The sequence below is a fragment of the Notamacropus eugenii genome, chromosome 1, assembly GCF_028372415.1.
Source record: "Notamacropus eugenii isolate mMacEug1 chromosome 1, mMacEug1.pri_v2, whole genome shotgun sequence".
NCBI classification, from domain to species: Eukaryota; Metazoa; Chordata; class Mammalia; order Diprotodontia; family Macropodidae; genus Notamacropus; species Notamacropus eugenii.
The window spans coordinates 274,543,070-274,561,483 of NC_092872.1; the positions used below are offsets into that span (position 1 = coordinate 274,543,070).

An 18,414-nucleotide genomic window follows, 5' to 3' on the forward strand; every position below is an offset into this window, starting at 1 on the left:
AAGGGGATGAATAGCATCTTAGAAAAGCCCAACCCTCTAGAGAAAACTGAATGAAAGTAGGAAGAAGTATTTTTTCCTCAGTTATACAAGACATCACAAAATTTGACCATATATTACAGCAGAAAAAATACAACCAGATCCATAAAAGCAGAAATATTAAAAGAATACTTTTCATACAATAATATATTACAAACTATACCTTGCAAAAGTCTGTGGAAACATAGATTAAAATTAATTGGAAACTAAATAATCTAATCCTGAAGAATGATTGTGTCAAAGATCAATTATTAAAAATTCATTAAGGAGAATGACAACAGTGAGACAATATGCCAAAAGTTTGTGTATGAATCCAAAGCAGTATTAGAGAAAAAATATGTCTGAATATATACATAAATATAATACAGAAAGACCACATCAAAGAATTGAGTAACTAACTAATAGCAAGAATAAAACCTAATAAAAGAACAAATTTAAGATTCCAAATAAAACACAAAGAGGAAAACTTGAAAATAAAAAAAGAGAGAATGATAAAACTGATAAATTAGATCTGGTTTTATAGGGGAAAATCCAACTACAAAAACAACAACAGAAAAACAATTAGTTGATTTGATTAAAAAAGAAAAAAAGTTACCAGTATCAGCAATGAAAAGGGTATATTCACCATAAATGAACATGAAACTAATACAACAATTGTTGTATTAGTTTTCCTTTTGTCCACTTGTAGGCCAACAGATCACACAATCTAAAGGAAATGAATGAATATTTACAAATATATATATATATGTACATATATATACACATACACACATACACATACATACATATATATGCATATATATACATATATATATAAGTATATAAAATGCTATCTTGGAAAAAGAAATTGAACAAAATAAATTAAAGTTATTGATGAACTTCCTAAGTAAATGTTTGTAGGACCAGGTGAATTTACAAGTGAATTTTACCAGAAACTGAAAGAACAATTAATCGCAATACTATAAAAAAATTTTTTTCTTTGGAAAAATAACCAAAGAAGAAGACCCACAAAATGTCTTTTTCAAACAGATAAAGAAAACTACAGACCCATTTCACCAGTGAATAAGAATGAAACAAATTTAAAACAGATTGCTATCAGGAAGGTTACATCAACATATTACAAAGATCATACATTATGACCAGGTGAGATATATAACAAGAATGAGGGGATGATTTAATATTAGTTATATTGAGAAATTTACAATAATAAAATTCCCTCTTTCTATTCATGTTGTTAATTTCTTTGTAACATATTCCTAGAATTCCTAGAAAATTACTTCAAATATTGAAAAGTTCAATAACTTTTGTAGTGTCACATAATTTGTACTTACCAGAGGCAGATTTGAATCCAACTTTTTTGAGCTTTAAGATTATCTCTCTACTATTCAATAAAAATTATGAATTTCATTTGGTTATAGAGCTGAAAATAACTAACAATTTGACACTTTTAAAATTTCTTCACTTAAGACAAGCAAATCGTATCCTTCATATAATAAATATTACTTATAGAAATATGGGGATACAGTTAGGTAAATTTAATAATTATTTTTGGTCAGGATAAGTTGTATATCAAACCTGTGATTTCATGAGAGTAGAAAGCTTCTTAGGTAGAAATTCACTCCACTAATACCAATCAACAATTCTTCTGTAAGTTACAAACTTTTAGTATATGAATAATGGGGCAACTCTCCCCATTTCCAGTCAGTATGGTGTAGTTATGGTCCTGCTTCCAGAAATATATGAAGAGACCTTCCTCCTTCAAAGTAGTGATAGGTTTCCTCTAACTGTGTAGTGTGGGTTCAGTGAGTGTTTTGAATATTTCTCAGCTCTTTAACTCCTGCTCTCATTCTAGAGGATTTCAATAAGCACAATGATTTTCTCTCAAATACCCTAACTGCTAGCAAGTGGGTGACTTAGTGAACGAAAGCCCAGTGGATAAAACCCCAAGCCAAGAGTCAGGAAGACCTGAATTAAAATTCATCTTCAGGTACTTACTAGCCTTTTTCCCTCTGGGCAAGTCATTTAACACTGTTTGCCTCAGTTTCCTCCTCTGTAAAATGAGCTTGAAGAGGAAATGTCAAGCTATTCTAGCATCTTTGCCAAGCAAACCTCAAATGGTATCACAGAGTTGTACACAACTGAAAAGACTGAACAACAACCCTAACCATTGATGTCCTCAACTGACTCACCTCCCGTGAACTACTTCCCCTTCCCACCTCAGCTATACACAAAATGATCATAATCTTGATCTTGTTATCACCCACAAATTTATCATCTCTCTGTTAAGTGAAATCTGAAATCCCCTCATTAAACTGAAATATATTGGATTTTCATCTCTCCCTCTACCTTTGATTTCAAATGCCTCCTCTTTGTTTGAATCAGACCTCCAATCCCTTGACCCCTCGTTTATCTCCCAGACCATCTTCCTTGTACAGCTGGTCTCTTCTCCCCATTTTGAGCCAATTCAACTTTATACTATCCTCTTCTCTTGAATCCCTGCCTTCCTTATTATTTCATCATTTATGCTTGGCCAAGTCTCAGCCTTGGATCACTCCCACCATTTGTCACCTTCATGCCTATACATGTGCTGTCAATCTATAGTGGAGAAAATCACACAACTATTGTGGCTGGATCTACTGCAAATTTATCTTGTATGGTCTCCTACTAATTAACTCTATGTCCCACTCTCTGCAGTGGTTCTTCCAATTTTTTTTTGTTCCTTTTTAAATACCTCCTGATTCTCCCTGCCCCTACTTTTTCAGCTGAGAGTCTTGTCTTATATTATTGTGAGGCCCTTTAACTCCCTTGTCTCCTCTTTCTTAATCTCCCATCACTAACATGCCTTCACCATTTTCTCCTCCTTCATCTTTGATTCACATAGTGCAGTGACCTTACTCCTTATCAAGGCTAACCGCAGTGTCTGTTCAAGTGATGACATTCCATCCCACCTCCTACAACAGATTTTGCCTTTTCTCATCTCTAATCTTTCACTTATGTTCAATCACTACATCCCTACTTATTCCTTTCCTACTGCCTACAAACTTACCCATGTCATGTCTACCCTGAAAAAACAAAATGAAAACAAACAAAAAACCACATCATTTTATCTTTCCACACCTGCAAACTATCATCCTACTTTTCCTCTGCCCTTTGTAGCTAAACTTGAAAATTCCATCTACAGGAAGTGCCTCCACTTTCTCTCTTCTCACTTTCTTCTTAACTGCTTATAATCTCGCTTCCAACTTTATTGCTCCACTTGCTAAACCAGATTTTTTTTTCTGTTTTCTCATTCTCCTTGACCTTGCTGCAGCCTTTGATACCACCAAACACTCTTTCTTACTCTCTTCTCTCCGGAATTTTTTCTGTTTTTTTTTTCTAGTACCTAGCTGAACACTACTTCTCTGATTCCATTGCTGGATACACCTCTATATCATGCCTTTTAACTATACTTCAGGGTGGTGTCCAGGGTCCTCTTTTCTCCTCCCATTCTACTACATCACTTGGTGATCTTATCAGGTTCTATGGGTTGAATTACCACTTTTATACTCATGATTTCCAGATGTAACTATTCTGCTCCAATCTCTGCTAATTCCAGTCCCACATCACCAACTGCTTTTTTCTTTCTCTTTCTTTCCTTCTTTCTTCCTTCCTTTCCTCCCTCCCTCAAAAATGACTGCCAAAAATGTTGGGGGGTTTTTATTAAGGAAAAAGAGTACTGTAGATCACAGTGGGAAAATATGGAGTTGAGTATTGAGCAGAAAGCAGGACATGAAACATTGGATTTCCAAGAGATAATGTAGCTATATCGGGATGCTCTTTAATTGTTTAAAAGAGAAATAAATATTGTAAAGATAGAATGTAGATCACCATAGAAGAAATATTTGTCAAAATAGACAAAGCAAAACTTAAAGTTATAGTGACAAATCTCACCAAAGAAACAAAATGGAAAAAAAAAACTTACTAAAAATAAAAAAAACAAATCTGAAAAAAGAGAAGGGAAAACATAGATAATGGTAAGAGGTAATGTAATCTTAACAGCAAAAATATTGATCTCAAAGACAGAATTCAGAGAAAAAACTAAAGGTTTATATATCTCTGAGGGAAAATATGAAAAGAAAGGAGAGGATTCAAAATCAGATATGTGGAGAAAAGTTATTCCAGACATGGAAGGTGGCCTGTGAGGATTCCCTGACTCATTTCAAACCTGCAGGTACACACAAGAGGAGTCATGGGGAAACACATAACTGATTTTTTTTTTTTTACTGAAGCTGTAGGGATATTTTAAAATGAATAGTGAACACTATCCATATGAAAGAAAGGAATTCCCAGTTGTTTATTATAATGGTCACTATGAGCAGGGAGTGGAAGATTGAAGAAACAAGTAATCAAAAGCTACTTGATGAGTTCTGATGGTATGTGACTTATCTCATGGCATAGCACCATCCCATCTAATTATCAGCTAGTGAACAGGAAACAGACATTTCTGGGGCCATTTGGCACTACCTTTATAATCTGATTATCACATTGTTTGTTTCCTGGATCAGACTTAAAGATGGATTTGGATAGGAATAGCCCTCCCTTTGATTATATAATGTGCTGTACATGAACTCAGATTAGACAGCTACAATCTGATTAGCTGAAGACAGATATGGTCTAAGTAATTCTCTTGTAAGCCTGTACTGAAGTGAATCAAAAGTGCCAAACAGACTGCTAAATCCCTTCATAAAATGTGGGCTAAATTCTCCATCCTGTCAGTGGTAAATGTAAGCAGTAAAGGAGCTTTGATAATATAGCCAGTTCACTTGACTAAAGACATTGCAAAAGTACATTTATTATGATGAGGAATGTTGTTATGTGCCAGGTTTGTTTCTGTTATTTAAAAAGAAGTGATGTAAACACAATATTACACCACATATTGGAGGGAATAATTTGGAGGCAGAGTTCAAATCCTTTTTTTTTTTCCTGTTACCTTAAGTTACAATAGAGTACACTGGAAAGAATATTGGCTTTGAAGTTGGAAGACCTGGGCTCAAATCTTAAGTCTTCAATTTTTATTCAGTGTCACCTTGGACAAGTAACTAAAATGGTCAGTGTAGGTAAACTCAAAGATCCCTTTCAGATATAAATTTAGAATGTTATAATCTTTTGTTTTGTGTCTTTGAATGCAAGGTTAAAATCATGATGAGATCTATACCTCAGGAGATAATCTCTGAGTAAACATATATTTATTTTAATAAAGAGTTTGCTACATTCTCTTGGCCAGGATCATCTTAAGCAAGAGGCAGATAACTGCTTATCAGATATGGGGTAGAGGTGGCTCTTGTTCCATACTTGAACTAGATGAGCTCTGAGGCACCTGTCAATGAGCAATTAAGCATTTGTTATGTCTTCATTAATCCTGTGTTATGTGCCATGCTTTGTGCTTTAAATTCAGCACAAACATAACAAGCATTTTTAAAAGGAAATTTTTCTGGAATTCTGACTTGAAATGCTGATAGTCATAGAAAGCAATGAATCATTTCAAGGATACAGACAGGGGAAAAGAAAGTGTAGAGTAGACATGACTCTTATACATGGTATCTTGGAATCATTAAACTTTTGAAGATCATTGCATTCTAGGTGGATTTCATATTAGGAATTTATTCAGTGGTTTCAACAATACTTTCTATGTGTACATGATCTAATCAATATGGACAATACTTTCATTAGTGCACAAAGCAACTTTCCTATGCATATCACTCCCACGTAATACTGGTGTATCTTTTCTTAATTAGCCTACTCAAAAATGCCCTTTCTATATGCTTCTTTTTTTCCTTATAAATAGTTTAATATGAGCCAATATTTTGTTTAAGAGGGAGACTGGCAGAACTACAATAAGCAGAGAGGTGGAGTTTTGTGTTCCCTGCTCCAGAAATGCTTCACATCTCAATGCATAAAGTTAAAAAAAAAAAGAAAAACTTAATTTTAATTGCTAATTCAGTGCTTTCTTTTTTTGTTTGTTTTCATGTTTATTCATCATTTCTTTGATTTTCAAAATTTCTATTTTAGTGGTGAATTAGTTTTAAGATTTATTGATTATCCAGTTTTTTTTTAAATTACATGGGTAATTTATCAATCTGTTCTTTGTTTTTTATATTTATTTGTTAATATTTTAGTTTTCAAAGTGCATTTCCACAAAATTATGAGTTCCGAATTTTCGCCCCATCTCTCCCCTTCCCCTACCACAAAACACCATGCATTCTAATTACTACTTCCCCCAATCTGCCCTCTCTTCTATCACATCCCTCCCTTCTCTTATCCCTGTCTTCTCTCTTTCCTTGTAGGACAAGGTAGATTTCTATACCTCTTTGCCTGTATTTCTTATTTCCTGGCTGTATGTAAAACAATTCTCAACTTTCATTCCTAAAACTTAAAGTTCCATCTTCTCTTCCTTCTTCCCTCCCCACCCATCCCCACTGAGAAGGCAAGAAATTCAGGATAGGTTGTATAGGTGTACTTTTGCAAAAGACTTCCATAGTAGTTATGTTGTGTAAGACTAACTATAATTCCCTCCATCCTATCCTACCCCCCATTTATTCTATTCTCTCTTTTGACCTTGTCCCTCCCCACAACTGTTTACTTCTAATTACTCCCTCCTCCCTTTTGCCCTCCCTTCTATCATACCCTCACCTCACTTATACTCTTCTTCCCTGCTTTCCTGTATTGTAAGACAGATTTTCATACCAAATTGAGTGTGTATGTTGTTTCCTCTTTAAGCCAAATGTGATGAGAGTAAGCTTCACTTTTTCCCTCTCACCTCCCCCCTTTTCTCCTCCACTGAAAAAGTCTTTTCTTTCCTCTTTTGTAAGGGATACCCTGCCTCATTTGATTTCTCCCTTTCTCCTCCAAATATATTCCTCTCTCAGTCCTTGATTTGATTTTTTTAGCTATCATCCCTTCCTATTAAACTCACCCTGTGCTCTCTGTCTCTCTCTCTGTCTCTGTCTCCCTCTCAGTAATGTGTGTGTGTGTGTGTGTGTGTGTGTGTGTGTATAATCCCTCCAACTACCCAAATACTGACAAAAGTTTCAAAAGTGACAGATATTATCTTTTCACGTAGGAATGTAGATAGTTCAACTTTAGAAAGCTCCTTATGATTTCTCTTTCCTGTTTACCTCATGCTTATTTTGATTCTTGTGTTTGAAAATCAAATTTTCTCTTCAGCTCTGGTCTTTTCATCAAGAATGTTTGAATGTCCTCTATTTCATTGAATGACCACTTTTTCCCCTCAAGTATTATACTCAGTTTTTCTGGGTAGGTGATTCTTGGTTTTAATCCCAGTTCGTGTGACTTCTGGAATATCGTATTCCATGCCCTTATATCCCTTAATGTAGAAGCTGCCAGATCCTGTGTTATCCTGATTGTATTTCCACAATACTCGAAATATTTCTTTCTAACTGCTTGCAATATTTTCTTCTTGACCTAGGAACTCTGGAATTTGGCTACAATATACCTAGGAGATTCTCTTTTCTAATCTCTTTCAGGAGGTGATTGGTGAATTCTTTCAATAGTTATTTTATTTTCTGGTTCTAGAATATCAAGGCAGTTTTCCTTAATAATTTCATGAAAGATGATTTCTAGACTGTTTTTATCACAGCTTCCAGATAGTCCCATAATTTTTATATTGTCTCTCCTGGATCTATTTGCCAGGTCAATTGCTATTCCAATGAGATATTTCACATTATTTTCTATTTTTCCTTTTTTCAGTTTTGTTTTTAATTTCTTGGTTTCTCACAATGTCATTAGCTTCCACTTGCTCCATTCTAATTTTTAAAGAACTATTTTCTTCAGTGAGCTTTTTAACCTCCTTTTCCATTTGACTAATTCTGCTTTTTGCAACATTTATCTCCTCATTGCCTTTTTGGCAGTCTTTTGCTAATTGAATTAGCCTATTTTTAAAGGTGTTATTTTCATCAGTATTTTTTGGGTCTCCTTTAGCAAGCTGTTAACTCACTTTTCATGATTTTCTTGCATCGCACTCATTTCTCTTCCCAATTGTACCCCCACCTCTCTTACCTGATGTTCAAAATCCTTTTTGAGCTCTTTCATGTCCTGAGACCCTTTCATATTTATTCTGGAAGTTTTAGATGCAGAAGCCTTGACTTTTAGGTCTTCCTTTGATAGTATGCTTTGTTCTTCCTCATATGAAAGGATATAAGAAAATACTTGTTCACCAAGAAAGTAGCCTCCTATAATCTTATTTTTTTCCCTTTTTTGGGCATTTTCCCAGCCAATTACTTGACTTCTGAGTCTTTTTCAAGATGAGGGTATACTCTGGGAACCTGTAATTCTCAGTTCCTCTAAGGTGACACAGTCAAGGGAGAGGAGTTTACCCCTCTCCTGGCCTGCACTCTTTTCTGTGAGCAACCACAAGCACTCTGTTCTTCCCATCATCTGCGAGTATAATTCCCTCTCCACAAGTGCCTCCTGGTCTACCACTGCAGCACTCTTCCTCAAACCAGGGGAGCCACTCAAAGCTGAGATCAACACCAGCTACTCAATTACCCCAGGGGCTTTAGGTCCCAAAATGGACTTTGCCACTGCAGTTGCTGCCACTGCTGGTGCCAGACCTTGTTCCCTTCTCCCCCAGGTGAAAGAACTTTCTCACTGACCTTTGAACCTCCTTTTGACATTTGTGGGTTGAGCAATCTGGGATCTATAACTGCTGCTGGGGTTTCTGCTACCTGAAGCCTGTTCTGGTCCTGTCCCTGCAACACTGCAGCCAAGACCCTGCTCAGCTCTGCTCCACACCTGGTGTGATAGACATTTCTTGTCAGCCTTCCAGGTTGTGTTGGGCTGGAAATATATTTCACTCTCTCGTTTTGGGATTCTGCTGTTTTAGAATTTGTTTAGAGTCATTTTTATGGACTATGTATGGGGGCTTCTATAGGTTCGTCCTTCTACTCTGCCTTCTTGGCTTCACCCTCCTACCCTATGTTTGTTGACATCTAGTTGATACAAATGGAATTTTAAGGTGTCTATCATTATCGTCCACTCCTTATCAACAATACTTCTCTTATTCTAGCCATATATCTCTTGTTTGACAACCCTTAAGTGTTATTCATCTTAAAACATTTTTTTGGTTTATCATATGTCCAAGACTACTCGTGTGATTTCTTCATTTTACTGTTACCTTTGTTGCTAATCTTTAATTTTTCAAAGACTGTGACACGCAATAACTCAGCCATAAAATGGCCATTAGAAGAATAAAAAAGAAATCTACTATGCAGTCTATCAGTTAATTGATCTGCAAGTGTCTACCATGTGCCAGGGACTATGGTAGGCAATGAGGACACAAATAGAAAGGCACAAGTTGTCTCTTCTTTCAAAGTTTATGTTCTACTTATGAAATCAACAAGGACTTACATACTAAAATAGTAAATATAATGTGAATGAAAATATATATGTATATACATATATATACATATATACTCATAAGCATATATACATATAAATGTGTGTGTTTATAGTTTAATACACGTTAGTTTGGTATAGAATAATTACCTTTGGGAGAATCAGGAAATTTTTCCTTCAGCAACACCTTGGAGTCAAGAAAACATTTACAGTATTCAAAATTATTCTAAGCCTTAATATAAATAGTTTAATATAACATTTCAAATATAAATTCCCCCAAGGGAAAATTATTTAATAAAAGTTCTTTGAATGAATAAACAAGCTGACTCCATATAAATGTCCAAAACATTTAAATGTTTCCTAGGCTTTTGGATTAAAATTTGAAATAGATATTTCTATGAAAGGTAAAGATGGTACATATCAAGCCATCCTAGGAATATTACCAAAGTTACATCCTTTGAAAGAACACTCTGAGCAAAAAAAGACCTCCAGTCACTTCAGAAAAAAGCAATATTTCAAAGGGAGATCTTATTTATATTTAAACAATTCTTATGTGAAGGATCACGTACAAAATGTGATACAAAGGTAAAAAAGGAATATTCGATATGCTCACTGACCTTTTTATTTTTCTAAAAGGAAACATCATACATTTATGTTAAATCTGTTGCCTTAGTACATTAACTATATATTATTAATGAAATTGCAGTAAGTAGTAAATATAACTATATATCGGGTTATTATATCTGTAGTCTATAGTCATGATTGCTTTTGTATTCTCAGTACAGAATTAGTGCTTAATAAATACTCTCTTTTTTAAGTAATTGGGAGAAAACCATAAAATGTCTCAAAATATAACAATAACAAGGGGAATGTGTGTATGTGTGTATATATACACACATACATATAGTATATACATATGTATATATATATATGTGTGGGTGTGTGGGTGTATATATGTATATATGTATATATGTATATATATATATATTTATATATATATATGTATATATGTATGTATATATATATATATATATATATATATATATAGTGTGTATGTGGAGAGAGAGGGAGAAAGGGAGAGGGAGAGAGGGAGGGAGAGGGAGATAGAGATAAAGAGAGAGAGAGAGAGAGAGAGAGAGAGAGAGAGAGAGAGAGAGAGAGAGAGAACTTGCCTTTTCCCAGGAAAATTCTAGTATGCATCATTAATGTAATAGTGGACAGTCACTCCTTCTACATATGTATTAAATACCTACTATGTGGAAGACATTAAATTAAGTACTAGGGGAACAAAAAAAAGCCAAAGATGACTGCTCAAGAAGCTCACTGTCAAGGAGCTCACAGCAAACAAATCCAAGAACAAACTGCATACAGAGTACATAAGGTGTAACTAAAGGAGGGGAAACACTAGAATTAAGAAGAGTTGGAAATACTTCCTTTAGAAGTGAGGGAGTATTTGAGACTTAAAGGGTACCAGAGAAGCCAGTAGACAGAGGTGAGGAAGGAGAGTGTTCAAAACATGAGGGACAACCTGTGAAAGTGCTCTGAGATGAGGATTAGAATGTCTTGTTCACAAAGAGCAAACAAGTTCACCATATCAAAAAGTATATAATGAAGAGTAAAGTCTAAGGGAACTGGAAATTTAAAAAGGGAAATTCTTACTTTCTAGTGAGTTATATTGGATATGATATATAATACTGGATTATACAAGCAAGTCAAAGGTAAGTAGATACATGATAATTTGATGAGGGAAATTTGAAAGTGCTGAGAATTGGAGATTTCAAGAATGATTTCCTGTGAGAGGTATCACCTCAACTGAAGCTTAAAAAGTATCCAGGGATCATAAGAATTCAGTCTGGGAGAAAGAAGACAGTTCTCACAAAGATATGGCATGGAATATCAATCAATAAACATTAAATGCCTACTGTGTACCCATCATTGTGCAAAATATCAGAGATACACAAAGAGGCAAAAGACAGTCTGTTCATTCAAGGGACTTCTATTGAGTTCCATAAATGGCTTAGAGAATAGTTTGTTCAGAATACTGAATTTATAAACAGATAGAAAATATGTTTGGAAAGATAGATTGGAGTCACCTAATGAAAAACATTAAATGTAATAACAATAAGTTTCTATTTTATCTTAAAAGTTATAAGGAAACAGTTTTGATCCTTGAGTTAAGGACTTTGACTACATTTACTCCAAGCTTGCTTTAGAAAGTTACTTCAACCTGTGTATGGATAAATTGAAGAAAAGAAATATAAGAAACCTGATGTGTAATAAAGCTGTTCTAATTAAGTTTTGTGATTTGACATGGTTTCTATTTGGGGTAAGAGTCGTGTTGTTCAGGGAAGTATGGGAATTTTCTGTAAATTAAAGTCAAACAGAAGCAGTTGAATTGGTATAGTTTAAGGAATACTATTATTACTTCCTCATAAATCAATACCCCATTTTTCCATGAACCCCATTTCCTAGGACCTTCATAGAAAATTGTTTTAGGAAACAGTTAGAAGATAGCAGAGTAGAAACACAAACATAACTCTAGCTCTGAACCCACAGCATATAAAATATCTGTAAAAAAGAACCCCCCCCCCCCCGAATTCTGGAGCAGCAGAAGCCACAGAGAGCCTGAAAACCTCTCTTAAAAGGTCCGTCGTGCTGCGGACCAGAGCCGAGCCTTGGCTGCGGGGCGCCGAGAGGAGCAGATCTGAGCAGGCTTCAGGGATGGGATCTCCAGCAGCTGCGTGGGTCCCTCCATCCACGGGCCCGAAAGGTTGGTGAGAGGGTCTCTCTGGCTTGCCAAGAGGGGAGTGGGGTGCCCCCATAACTCAGTCCCCCTCGGGAGGTAGCAGCTGAGGTGGGAGTAGACCAGGGCTCCCCAAGTACGCAGGAGCCTGGATCCATTGTTGAAGATCTCTGCATAAACTCCCTGAGGGAACTGAGCCCTCTGAGGTGGCCCTGCCCCCACCTGAGCACCTGAACTTAATCTCACACTGACTAGCAGCCCCGCCCCCCACCCAAAGCCCTGAGGCTGGGAAGCAGCATTTGAATCTCAGACCCCAAGCTCTGGCTGGGAGGATGAAGAGGCGAGGTGAGTGTGAGGAGAATATTCAGAAGTCAAGTCACTGGCTGGGAAAATGCCCAGAAAAGGGAAAAGAAATGACTATACAAGGTTACTTTCCTGGTGAACAGGCATTTCCTCCCTTCCTTTCTGATGAGGAAGAACAATGCTTACCATCAGGGAAAGACACAGAAGTCAAGGCTTCTGTATCCCAGCCCACTCAGTGGGCTCAGGCCATGGAAGAGCTCAAAAAGGATTCTGAAAATCAAGTTAGAGAGGTGGAGGAAAAGCTGGGAAGAGAAATGAGAGACATGCAGTCAAAGCATGAACAGCAGGTCAGCACCCTGCTAAAGGAGACCCAAAAAAAATGCTGAAGAAAATAACTCCTTGAAAAATAGGCTAACTCAATTGGCAAAAGAGGTTCAAAAAGCCAATGAGGAGAAGAATGCTTTCAAAAGCAGAATTAGACAAATAGAAAAGGAGATTCAAAAGTTCACTGAAGAAAATAGTTCTTTCAAAATTAGAATGAAACAGATGGAGGCCAAAGACTTTATGAGAAACCAAGAAATCACAAAACAAAAGCAAAAGAATGAAAAAATGGAAGATAATGTGAAATATCTCATTGGAAAAACAACTGACCTGGAAAATAGATCCAGGAGAGACAATTTAAAAATTATGGGACTGCCTGAAAGCCATGATCAAATAAAGAGCCTAGACATCATCTTTCATGAAATTATCAAGGAAAACTGCCCTGAGATTCTAGAACCATAGGGCAAAATAAGTATTCAAGGAATCCACAGAACACCTCCTGAAAGAGATCCAAAAAGAGAAACTCCTAGGAACATTGTGGCCAAATTCCAGAGTTCCCAGGTCAAGGAGAAAATATTGCAAGCAGCTAGAAAGAAACAATTCAAGTATTGTGGAAATACAATCAGGATAACAGAGGATCTGGCAGCTTCTACATTAAGGGATCAAAGGGCATGGAATAGGATATTCCGGAAGTCAAAGGAACTAGGACTAAAACCAAGAATCACCTACCCAGCAAAACTGAGTATAATACTTCAGGGGAAAAATTGGTCTTTCAATGAAATAGAGGACTTTCAAGCATTCTTAATGAAAAGACCAGAGCTGAAAAGAAAATTTGACTTTCAAACACAAGAATGAAGAGAAGCATGAAAAGGTAAACAGCAAAGAGAAGTCATAAGAGACTTACAAAAGATGAACTGTTTACATTGCTACATAGAAAGACAATATTTGTAACTCTTGAAACTATTCAATATCTGGGTACTGGGTGGGTTTACATACACACACATACATACGCACACACACACATAGAGACAGAGTGCACAGAGTGAATTGAAGAGGATGGGATCATATCTTAAAAAAATGAAATCAAGTAGTGAGAGAGAAATAAATTGGGAGGAGAAAGGGAGAAATGGAATGGGGCAAATTATCTCTCATAAAAGAGGCAAGCAAAAGACTTATTAGTGGAGGGATAAAGAGGGGAGGTGAGAGAAAAACATGAAGTTTACTCTCATCACATTCCACTAAAGGAAGGAATAAAATGCACACTCATTTTGGTATGAAAACCTATCTTACAATACAGGAAAATGGAGGATAAGGGGTTAAGCAGGGTGGGGGGGGATGATGGAAGGGAGGGCATGGGGAGGAGGGAGCAATTTGAGGTCAACACTCATGGGGAGGGACAGGATCAAAAGAGAGAATAGAAGTAATGGGGGACAGGATAGGATGGAGGGAAATATAGTTAGTCTTATACAACATGACTATTATGGAAGTCATTTACAAAACTACACAGATTTGGCCTATATTGAATTGCTTGCCTTCCAAAGGGAAGGGGTGGGGAGGGAGGGTGGAAAAGAAGTTGGAACTCAAAGTTTTAGGAACAACTGTCGAGTACTGTCCTTGCCACTAGGTAATACGAAATACAGGTAAAGGGGTATAGAAAGCTATTTGGCCCTACAGGACAAAAGAGAAGATGGAGGCAACGGCAGAGAGGGATGATAGAAGAGAGAGCAGATTGGTGATAGGGGCAATTAGAATGCTTGGTGTTTTGGGCTGGGGGAGGGGACAAAGGGGGAAAAAATGTGGAACCCAAAATTTTGTGAAAATTAATGTTGAAAGTTAAATAAATAAATAAATGAATGAATTTTAAAAAAATTTAAAAAAAAGAAAAAAGAAAATTGTTTTAGTGGGTCATAAGAGAAACAACTTATTCCTTGGCCTAAGATACCAAGATTGCTAAACCTATGACAGGTTAAGCTTTTGCTCTCTTTTTCCTCCTTTCATTTTATCGGGCATAGTATCAACAAATCCTTAATTTTGTCAACATATGTGATTGTTTTATTTCTTTTTAAAAACGCAAATTAGAAAATTTTGGGTCATACCTATTTATAGTAATTACTGATTCCTTCTTTCTCTTCTGAAAATATCTGCTTTGTATCTGATATCTGCTCTTGCTGTCAAATGATTTTCTTCTCCAAAATAGAAGCTATATTTCTTTCTTCTTGATTTTTTTTTCTATGAAACTGGTATTTGTATCTCCAAGAAATAGTTATTGTTACTTTTTTTTAATAAAGGAAGGTCCTCTAACAATGGCTAAATTATCAAATTAAAAAATGTTCTTTCATGAAGAAAGGTATGCTTTAGAAATTTGTTTTATTTAGTCAAATCCCAAATGTTCATAATGAAATAAATATTTTTACATGATATCATGAAAAGCAAAAAATTAAATAAAATTGAAAGGATTGGAAAATAGTCCAAATTCTTTTGCTAATGAAGATTCTCGACCTAGGAATGAAAATTCCCTTAGAAGCCACCTGGCCCAGGACTCGCATTTTAGGAAGGGGAGTTCATAGCAATTCAGTGACTTGTCCAATGTCACATTTATGGTATGTAGTAGAGGTGTGGTTCAGAGGCCTCTGAATATAGAGCAGTGTTCTTTTCCCTATACCACACTGTCTGATGATAAATATTATTTAACATGTCACAAAACCTCTCTGGGACTCAGGTCAAAGAGGGAAATGGATCTGTTGACTTTTCAAACTTTTTACAGATAAGAATCTTAGCTTTCCAAATGCCCAAATAGCTCATTATCTTCAAATAATTAGAGATATAAATATTATTTAGCATTGAGGCTTATTTTTTTCACTTTGATAGTAATTTGTTTAGCCATGATATGATTTGCAGGCTTGAAATAATTCTTCCTGGAAGTTTTTGCCTCTCAATTTTATACATTTTTGTTTCTTGTGATGATGGCGGTGATGCTGATAGTGATGATGATTTTTGTTGTAGTTGTTTTATTTTTTGTGATGGGTATAATAGTGGGACACCTAGAGCAGTATTACCTGATGTTTAAACAATTCATTAAATTTGCAAATCAGTTCATATGCTTCATATAAACTGAACTACCTAATAACCCTAGGAGGTAGATTTACAGGTGTCATTTTTTTTTTCACATTTTACAAATGAGTAAGTAACTGATGAAATGCCCTAGGTGATATAACCAGGACCATATAACTAGTGAGTGTCACATACAGGTTTTAAGCCTAAGTGTTCCTGAATCCACCAACTCCTATCCAAGTCTTCACATGAGATGTCATTTTCTGTAACTGTATGGGTATAAGAAAGTGAAGAGTTCTAAAAGGAAAAATGTAGCACGCATTTCCACAAAACTTAATTTATATTTAATGGGAAGGGGAATTTAAAAAACTTTGAATAACAATATATTTGAATAGGTCTGTGATTTTATTTGTGAACTTAGTTCCTCCTGAGATACTGTCTCCAGTGACAGTCAGAGGTCTGCCTATGTGGTTAATGATAATCTTAGAGAATTACTTGTGGGAGTGCAAGGTTAAGTAATTTGTCCAGTATCACATAGTTAATATGCTTCTGAGGTAGGACTTTGATCAACTTTTTACTGATTCCAAGTATGACTTATCAATCATCTCAAGATTACCTCAGATATATAGCTATAAATATGTTGCAAATGTCTTACTAAATTTACTGCGGTCAGTAAGACATAAAAATGTTAAGGTATGGATTCATTGGCCCTTAAAATTCCAAAGTTAGATGCACCACACATATGTAAGTATCAATATGTGTATATCTATGTGTATACATGCATGTATATGTTGTGTATATACATATATACACGGGTACATACCCACATCCATGCACATCCTAAAATTTAGCTTTATAATATTTTGATATGTAAGCACATATTTTTTTAAATATATCTTTAAATTTGAAATGACTGAATTTTCTTGTTTCTAGTTCTTTTGCCTCAACAAATTAAATATCCAGTGTTTATAGGAGAAAAAAATATTTTAACTATTGAACCATGTGTATTAAGAATGTAAATACTCTGACTGTGATACTTTATTTTTTTCAAATTCAAATGTTTAATTTCAAAAAGGGATAGCATTTTCAAAATCGTATTGTTCAGCGTATATGGATAAATTATAATTCATCTTAGTTCAGTCATTCCACAAAACATCATAGAATGTGAATAATTTTATTTTCTTGAATTTCCTTTTGATCTTTACTGATCAAACCATCTAAAGCTGGCCAGTCAAATGAAATTGCCTTGGAGCTGAAACATGATGGGATTCAGATGAAGTGGGTTTGGAAGGAAAATTGCTTTCAAGGTAGTATACAAATAAAAACCTTTTTCATGAAATAAGAAGTGGGAAAATTTGTAGAAACATTCAGATAACACCCTTGAAAAATTCCTATTCTATTTATCCGTTTCTTCTCCCCCACAGAAATGGTATGTTGTTGAACATTTCTATGGTAAGAATTTTTTTTTATTTCATTTGTCTGGGAAATGATCACAAGGATATTCCCTCTGATAATACATTTTTGATTGTGTTTTGCAACGTATAGTTTAGAGAATTGCTTGGAAGCACTGAGAGTCTCAATGATTTTTCAGGGTTGTATAGGTAGCAATTGTCAGAAGGGGAATTTAAACTTCCGTCTTGTCTGTATAGCAACCTCTCTGTCCTCTAAGCTATATATGTGTATTAAGAAAGTTCGGATTCGCTCCTGTAAATGACGCTCTCGGACTCAATCAAAACGAAAGTAAAAAGCTTTAATTACACAAGGCACGGTACAAACAGTTTAGGACAGCAGAAGAAGCAGAGGGCAAATATAATGATTATTAATACAAGGGCTATAATTACAATAGATAGATAGAGCAAGAGAATACATCACCAATTCAAGGGAACCTCCAATAACTCAGTCGGCTGGGAGCCCCGTCGCAGCCAGAACAACTTGAATTGTGTAAAGATGGTCCCGCGCGAAGCGTCCTCCCACGGGTGAGGCTCAACAGGACTTTGTGGTCCGAGCTTTTTATAGGGTTCGCAAAAAAAGAAGGCTCTCGGCCAAGGCAGTTACATACAGAGTTTTAGCCTACTTCCCTAGCATATGCAGTTTGTGTGTCTGGGTCTAATTCTGGCTTTTTAATTGCTGACATGTTCAAAAACCTTGAAGCTCAGCATATTTTATCACTGTCAAGTGCTTATGCTCAAGGAAGGGGCCACCTTCCCTTGAACATAAGCAGTTTCAGGAGTGGCGAGTTCCTGTTTTTATTGCCAAGAACGTACATGGTTTAAAGAATGGTCAGGTCCTAAGACTAAACGTTCAATAGCTCAGGCCTATTAAATTTGAATGATATTACAATTTTAATAAGAAAATCTAATTTCTTATTCAATATGTATGTATGTACGTATGTGTATATGTATACATGTATATATGCATACATATATATTTATTTCTATTATGCATCTATACCTAGAAAGACAGATTTTATTAAGCATACCATCATCAGATTTTTCTTAATGTTTGATGCAATATTCTCCCCAAGTAAACTTTTGAAAGTTGCTTTAATTCTGTTAATGCAAAAGCTT

At 35.6% G+C, this 18,414-nt stretch overlaps 1 protein-coding gene across 1 annotated transcript in view; it reads left to right on the forward strand.

Annotated features, from left to right (window-relative positions):
* The window catches only part of PCDH15 (protocadherin related 15), a 2,324,555-nt gene that overhangs the window by 401,732 nt on the left and 1,904,409 nt on the right, over positions 1-18,414 (forward strand). The window lies entirely within an intron of this gene.